At 43.0% G+C, this 6,000-nt stretch overlaps 1 protein-coding gene across 7 annotated transcripts in view; it reads left to right on the forward strand.

Annotated features, from left to right (window-relative positions):
- The window catches only part of Ppp2r2b (protein phosphatase 2 regulatory subunit Bbeta), a 508,455-nt gene that overhangs the window by 491,073 nt on the left and 11,382 nt on the right, over positions 1–6,000 (forward strand). The window lies entirely within an intron of this gene.

Raw genomic sequence — 6,000 nt, forward strand, 5'->3', positions numbered from 1 at the left:
ATTGAGAGATTGGAGGAGCCTGTGACATCACTTGGAGGGACTTGTGACATCACTAGCTGCTAGGAGGTAGCAAGTATCAGGTTACTCTTTTGGCAGGAGAAGAGGCATGATGGGAAGAAGCCTGTCCTTTGTTGGAAGAAGCCATATTTTATTATGGAGGCTGCTATTCCATGTGGCAGCCATCTTAAGGCAAGGGAAATCGGATATTCCAGGCTTTTGCTTTATGATTATTGGGCAAAGGTGTCTTCTTCTAAAGTTGCTTCAAGCTAACAAAGGGGCGAAGGTTTGGGCTAAATCTGGATCTGGTGGGGGCAGTGGTAGGTGGGGGCTTCTTCCCTCTGCCACAGTGGCCAACACCCGGCCATGATGAGTTCTGTGACTGTTTGGTAAATGTCCTCATGAGTTCCTGCAAGAAATTTTGAAAACAGCAAAACAGACGACCCTATCATGAGTAAAAGATGTATACAAGCCAGTGGGCCCAACAAAGGAAGTACCCAAGGCATAATGTGGGGAAGCCAGGAATAGCTCTGGTCTGTTCCCCAAGAATTCCATTGTCTTTTTCACTCTTCCTTGCACTGCTGTAACTCTTTAACCTTTGCTTTAAAAATCCCTGACTGGCTAACAAAAAAACAGCATTCTTCACCTGGCTCCTGGTGCCCCTAGCTCCCTCTTGGGTAGCAAAGACAGCTAAATTGTTGCCAAAGCAATCAAAGGCCTTCAGAGCCTAAAGTTTCCTAACCTCTGATGTGGCCAGTGATTATTGACAGCTTGAGGCTCGACTCCTTCCCCCGCCCCCCACCCCCAAGGACTGGGACTGAACTCAGGGCCTTGTACATATTAAACAAGTGCTCTAGCACTGGGTGCCCCATCCCTTTTCATTTTGACACCGGGTCTTAATAAGTTTCCCAGTCTAAACTCAAACTTGCAGACCTCCTGCCTCACCCTCCCAAGTAACTGGGACTACAGGTGTGCACCTCCAGGCCTGACAAGAGTCAGCTTCCTGTAAATGCTCTCCTCACCACACCAGCCTCTTCTCTCACCACCTCTCCCCCTTTGAATTTTTTTGTCTTTTTGGTATCTGAAAATAAAGTTTTCAGGTCATATTAACTGTGAATGATTATTCTTAATTGGAAGGTATTTGTGCAGAAAGTGTAATATACTCAGAAGTATTTTGAAAGGAGCTGTGTAAAAGTGAGGAATGTACACATAATTTTTCTAGATTTACTGTTCCTTCTCCATCATCGTCCAAGCATCACATTGCTACATGGTTCACTGCCACAGTTGTTTGTGGCATTAATGAAGGATACATAAAAAGCAAACTGCAAGGGTTAGGCGACTGGGCTTTGTTTCCCAGTTCAGAGTCCTCCATCTTGGTCTTCATATGATCTTAATTTCCAGGTTCCAGCTCATGTCTGGGGACTTTGCCATTGCGCCCCTGGTAGTAGAGTAGCCACTAATTAAATCTTAAGCCCTTCTCTCACTGTCCTTTGCTGGATGAAGGCCAGCATTGTTGGTCCAAGGGAGTTCTTACCCTCCATGGGAAAATTGTTAGCCGTTTCTATCATTGGGCAAAATTATTAGATATGTCTTTGGTATAGTAAAAATGACTGGCTGCATCTCAATCGGCGAGCCATTTCTCTCCAGGGGCAAAACTGTTGCCTGTATCTCTCTGAAGGAAAATTGCCATCTGCCTCACTCTGTAGGAAAATTGCCAGTTGTGTCCCCATTATGGGGAAATTGTCAACCCTGTCTCCAAACGGAAAGGCATACCAGCTGTGTGTCTCCGTAGCAGAGATGTCAGCACAAGTGAACAACTTAAAACCCCATGCACGATTCTGAGTCCATTCCTGTTTGCATCGTGAACCGACCTTCACAGGCCCTGGCTTGTTTCCTGTGCTGTCCCTCTCATCTGCTCAAGTCACTGAAATAAGGGTGGTAATGACATTGAAGTGAGGGCTGCTTATGCCAAGGAGAGGGTCTCAAGTGACGGTCTCAAGATAACCTACTGTGTGCGTGTGTTAGAGCCCAGTCAGAGGACCTAGAAATCTATGTAACAACTGGCAGCTCTTAGGACCTGGCCCAGATGGATAAACACTATAGGCTTTGAACTCACTTCATACCAGGCTTGCCTTAAGCAGTGCATATTTCTGCAGTACAGATGCCTTCCCTATTGTTCTGGATGCATGCACTTTGCAAATTGCAGACTTGAAAGTACTCATCTGTCCTCACAAACACCGTAGAAAGCAGGTACTACTATTATGTCTATTTTACAGATCAATAACATGAAGTTTGGAAGGATTAAAGCCACTTGTTCATGGCTTTATCATTTATCAGCAACAGAGCTGGGACTTTAAACCCAGCCTTCTGGGCGTGAGCCTCTTGCACACTTCGTGACCATAGCAAATGGAACAGTGTGTGAAGAAGCCATCAAGATCGGCTGCAGTGGCCTTGGCTCCTCTCCTGACCATCCAGCATGAGCAGGAGTCCCTGTGCAGTGTCCAATGTGAGGCCCCAAGGAAGGAGCCACCCTAGGACCAGTCTGTACCTGCGCTTTACCTTGCATCTCTCCTTCCATCTCCAGAGCCCTTTACAGCTCACTGCATGCTTTCTGCTTTTGTCCTAGTTGTAACAAATGTAGTTTTAGCTTTAGGTTTCTCTAAAGTCAGTTTTCTTCCTCTCTCTTACCTGTGAATTCAAAGTTCTCTCCAGATTCTGAGACCATGTTAATTTCTCTAGTCATCTACACCTTCTGAGTCTCACAGGAGATATTACTCCTCCCCGTACAACATCTGTACATGTTGTAACGCATGATAGTGCACAAGGCACTGGCAGGATTTAAAAAGATGTACCAGTTGCTTTTGACTAAAGCATTATAACCCAAAGTATATTCTTGTGCTGCAGAAACACAGGCTGTGAGTGATTTGTCAAAAATAAAATGGAGTGGAAAGAAAGATATGATCAAATAAAATTTTGAATTGGAATTAAAGCAAAGATTCCCTGCCAGGGGCAGTCAAGCCTCCCAAGGGACATTTAGCAATATCTGGAATTATTTTTTGTTAATAGCTAGGCAGATGAGGCGGAGGAGGAATGAGACAAGGTAGGAGCCAAGTGTGTGCCTTAAAATACCATAATGCTCCCACGGCAATGAGCTAACAGCATCATCAACCCCCTAAACTTGGGGAAGGGGGTTCCCAAGCTCATTTGGCCTCAGAATCTAGTGTACTTGAGATATCATGGGTTGAGCATCCTGAAGCCACTTTTGAAAGGCTGTTCTAGAGTAACAGGAATCAGAAGGAATAGGGGAAAAAAAAAAAACCACTGGAATTTCATAGATTTTGTCATCCCAGAGCTGGTATGGAACTGATCAGCAGCTCTGACTTCACAGTATGGAGAAGACAGCAGCCCAGAATAACTCAGTTGAGGGACAGAGGACGGAGCTGAAGAACATAGGCTGGAATCAGACTGGGTTTGAACCCCGACTCTGTTCTTACTGTTAGTTATACCTGAATTGGTTGATGAGACTAATTCATGGAAGAGAAAGTAGTAACACTCATGAGTGTTGAATGAATCAATACCAAATGCCACACAAGAGTTGGATAGATATTAAGAGCCAGCTAATTTGTACACAACCTGAATTGCAATCTAGCACCCCATGATGGGCCTAGGAAGGGGTGAGGTAGAACAGAGGCATAGAAGAGAGCATAGACCAAGTAAATAGGACATGAGAGATTCCACAGACCTGACTGTCTGAACAGAGAACGTCAATATTGACACAGAAAGGAAATGCCTAGTTTTAGAGGCAGTGTAACAGGCAGCCAGGCAAAAGCCCATCTTTAGCACTGGCTTAACTGTGATGCTAGACAACTTACTCAACCTGGTCTGTCTTTTTATTTATAAATGACAACAGTGGTAGTAGCCTCATAAATTTCAGCATTAAATAACACATGCAAAGCTTAAGATCAAGAAATAGTAGCAAGTGTCACTGTTACTATTAACATCCCAAAGATACACTTTCTGTTGATGGGTGTGACGTATCCCTACTCACTAGGTCTGGCTGTCATATTCTTATCAAGGCTGCTTTCTCACACAGCAAAAGTTGTCTTCTCTCCCCCATAGTTCCCTTCCTTTCTTCTTTGATGTCTTTATTTTCTAGTTGTCTTTATTAGCTAGTTGGAAACTGTAGGGGGCAGCACGATCTCTAATGCTAAGCTAAGGATCTCCAGGAGAAACACCCATTCCATCACTTGAGCTCTACACAGTTAAAGCATATAGTCAGCAAATTTTGAGTATCTCAGGTGTTAGAACCGGCTTGAGAAGTAAATTTCATGGAATACACACTAATTACCATATATATGCCATTACCCAGTTTGCCAGCACCTTTATTTCCAACCGATAACAAATTCTGCTTATTCACAGCTATAGCTAAATTTGGGTGTTAACATTTGTGTCCTCCTAACCTGTGAGCTCTGTTAAGTCTTACTCGTTATTGTGTCCCTGGCATTTCATACAAAGCCTGGCATGCATCCGTCTCACAAATACTTTTTATCTGTATGCTCTAAGTCAATGACAGCGAACCTTGCAGAGCCTTTGATGATAACAAACAGCCTGTGGCATGCATGCCATGGGTTTGTCACCACTGCTCTTGATTATACTGTGGTGTGCTGGGGCAGTGACTCTAATAAGCTGTCCTTTGATTGATTAGGGATTTGTTTTATTTTGCTCTCCTAAGTCATTCTGTGAAAATTATCATTGCCTTGGCTTATGGTTTAAATCAACATGGCTTGAAAGGGAACTTACACTTAGGCTTTCTAAGAGGTATTGATTACTGACAATGCATGTATCAGGTTCCAAGGAAGCCCTGGAGTCAGAGTTAACTCAGTAGCCTGCAAGCCAACTCTTGGTTCAGCCTAAAATTATGATATAAACCTTTCTTAGGTTGAACCATATGCAGTTGCTATTTTTATAGGTCAAAAATAAGTGAATATCAGCAAATGCATATGTTCCAACCGAACACATGCTAAGACTCCAGAAGCCAAAATATTCATTAATTTATGTGGCTCTGGTTCCAATCAAGCAACAGATGTTTATGGAACATTTGTATATAAGATTCTCTGTACAAAGATAAGTAAAACCAAAATCCTTCCCTCAAGAGTCTCACATCCTGTTGAAGAGATAAGGGAGTACCTGTACCTAAGCTCATACTAAATAAATGCTCAGACCACATCGGCTAGCATTTCAAAGGAAAGAGACGATGTGGGATGAAATATGTGTCATAGATGAAGTATAGAAATCAAGGAGTAGTTTGATCAGTGAAGAAAGAATAATCAGGCACTGCACCAAAATGGGAACTGTCAAAAGATGTTCTGCATACCCCACCTAAAGCAGAGGTGAAAAATGTTAGTTTGTGGGGGCTTTCAAACCACACTGAGGAGCTATGCCCTTTGTCCTCAGGAGAAAGACAGTGAGAGCCTGGACATCTTGTGGAAGTGGGAAATTTCCACAAAAGATGCTGCAGCCATGTTTACCATAAGGACATCTGAGGTGCAGAGAAGCACCTTGGCCACGGTCACACAAGTGGATGCCAGTTTGACTTTAGACCCAAGCTAGTTGAACAGCAGAGTTATACATGAAATACAAATATACAAGAGAAAGGAAGACACGCCCATAAAAATCTATATGAATATTCATAGCAGCATTATACATACTACCTAAAAAGTAGACATAACACATGGGCTGGGGATTTAGCTTAGTGATACTGCAAGGGCTGCACACAAGTGGATGCCAGTTTGACTTTAGACCCAAGCTAGTTGAACAGCAGAGTTATACATGAAATACAAATATACAAGAGAAAGGAAGACACGCCCATAAAAATCTATATGAATATTCATAGCAGCATTATACATACTACCTAAAAAGTAGACATAACACATGGGCTGGGGATTTAGCTTAGTGATACTGCAAGGGCTGGAGTTTTATCCCCAATACAAAAAAAAAAAAAAA

This window comes from Fukomys damarensis, unplaced genomic scaffold (genome assembly GCF_012274545.1).
Source record: "Fukomys damarensis isolate Sample0158 unplaced genomic scaffold, DMR_v1.0_HiC HiC_scaffold_3, whole genome shotgun sequence".
NCBI lineage: Eukaryota > Metazoa > Chordata > Mammalia > Rodentia > Bathyergidae > Fukomys > Fukomys damarensis.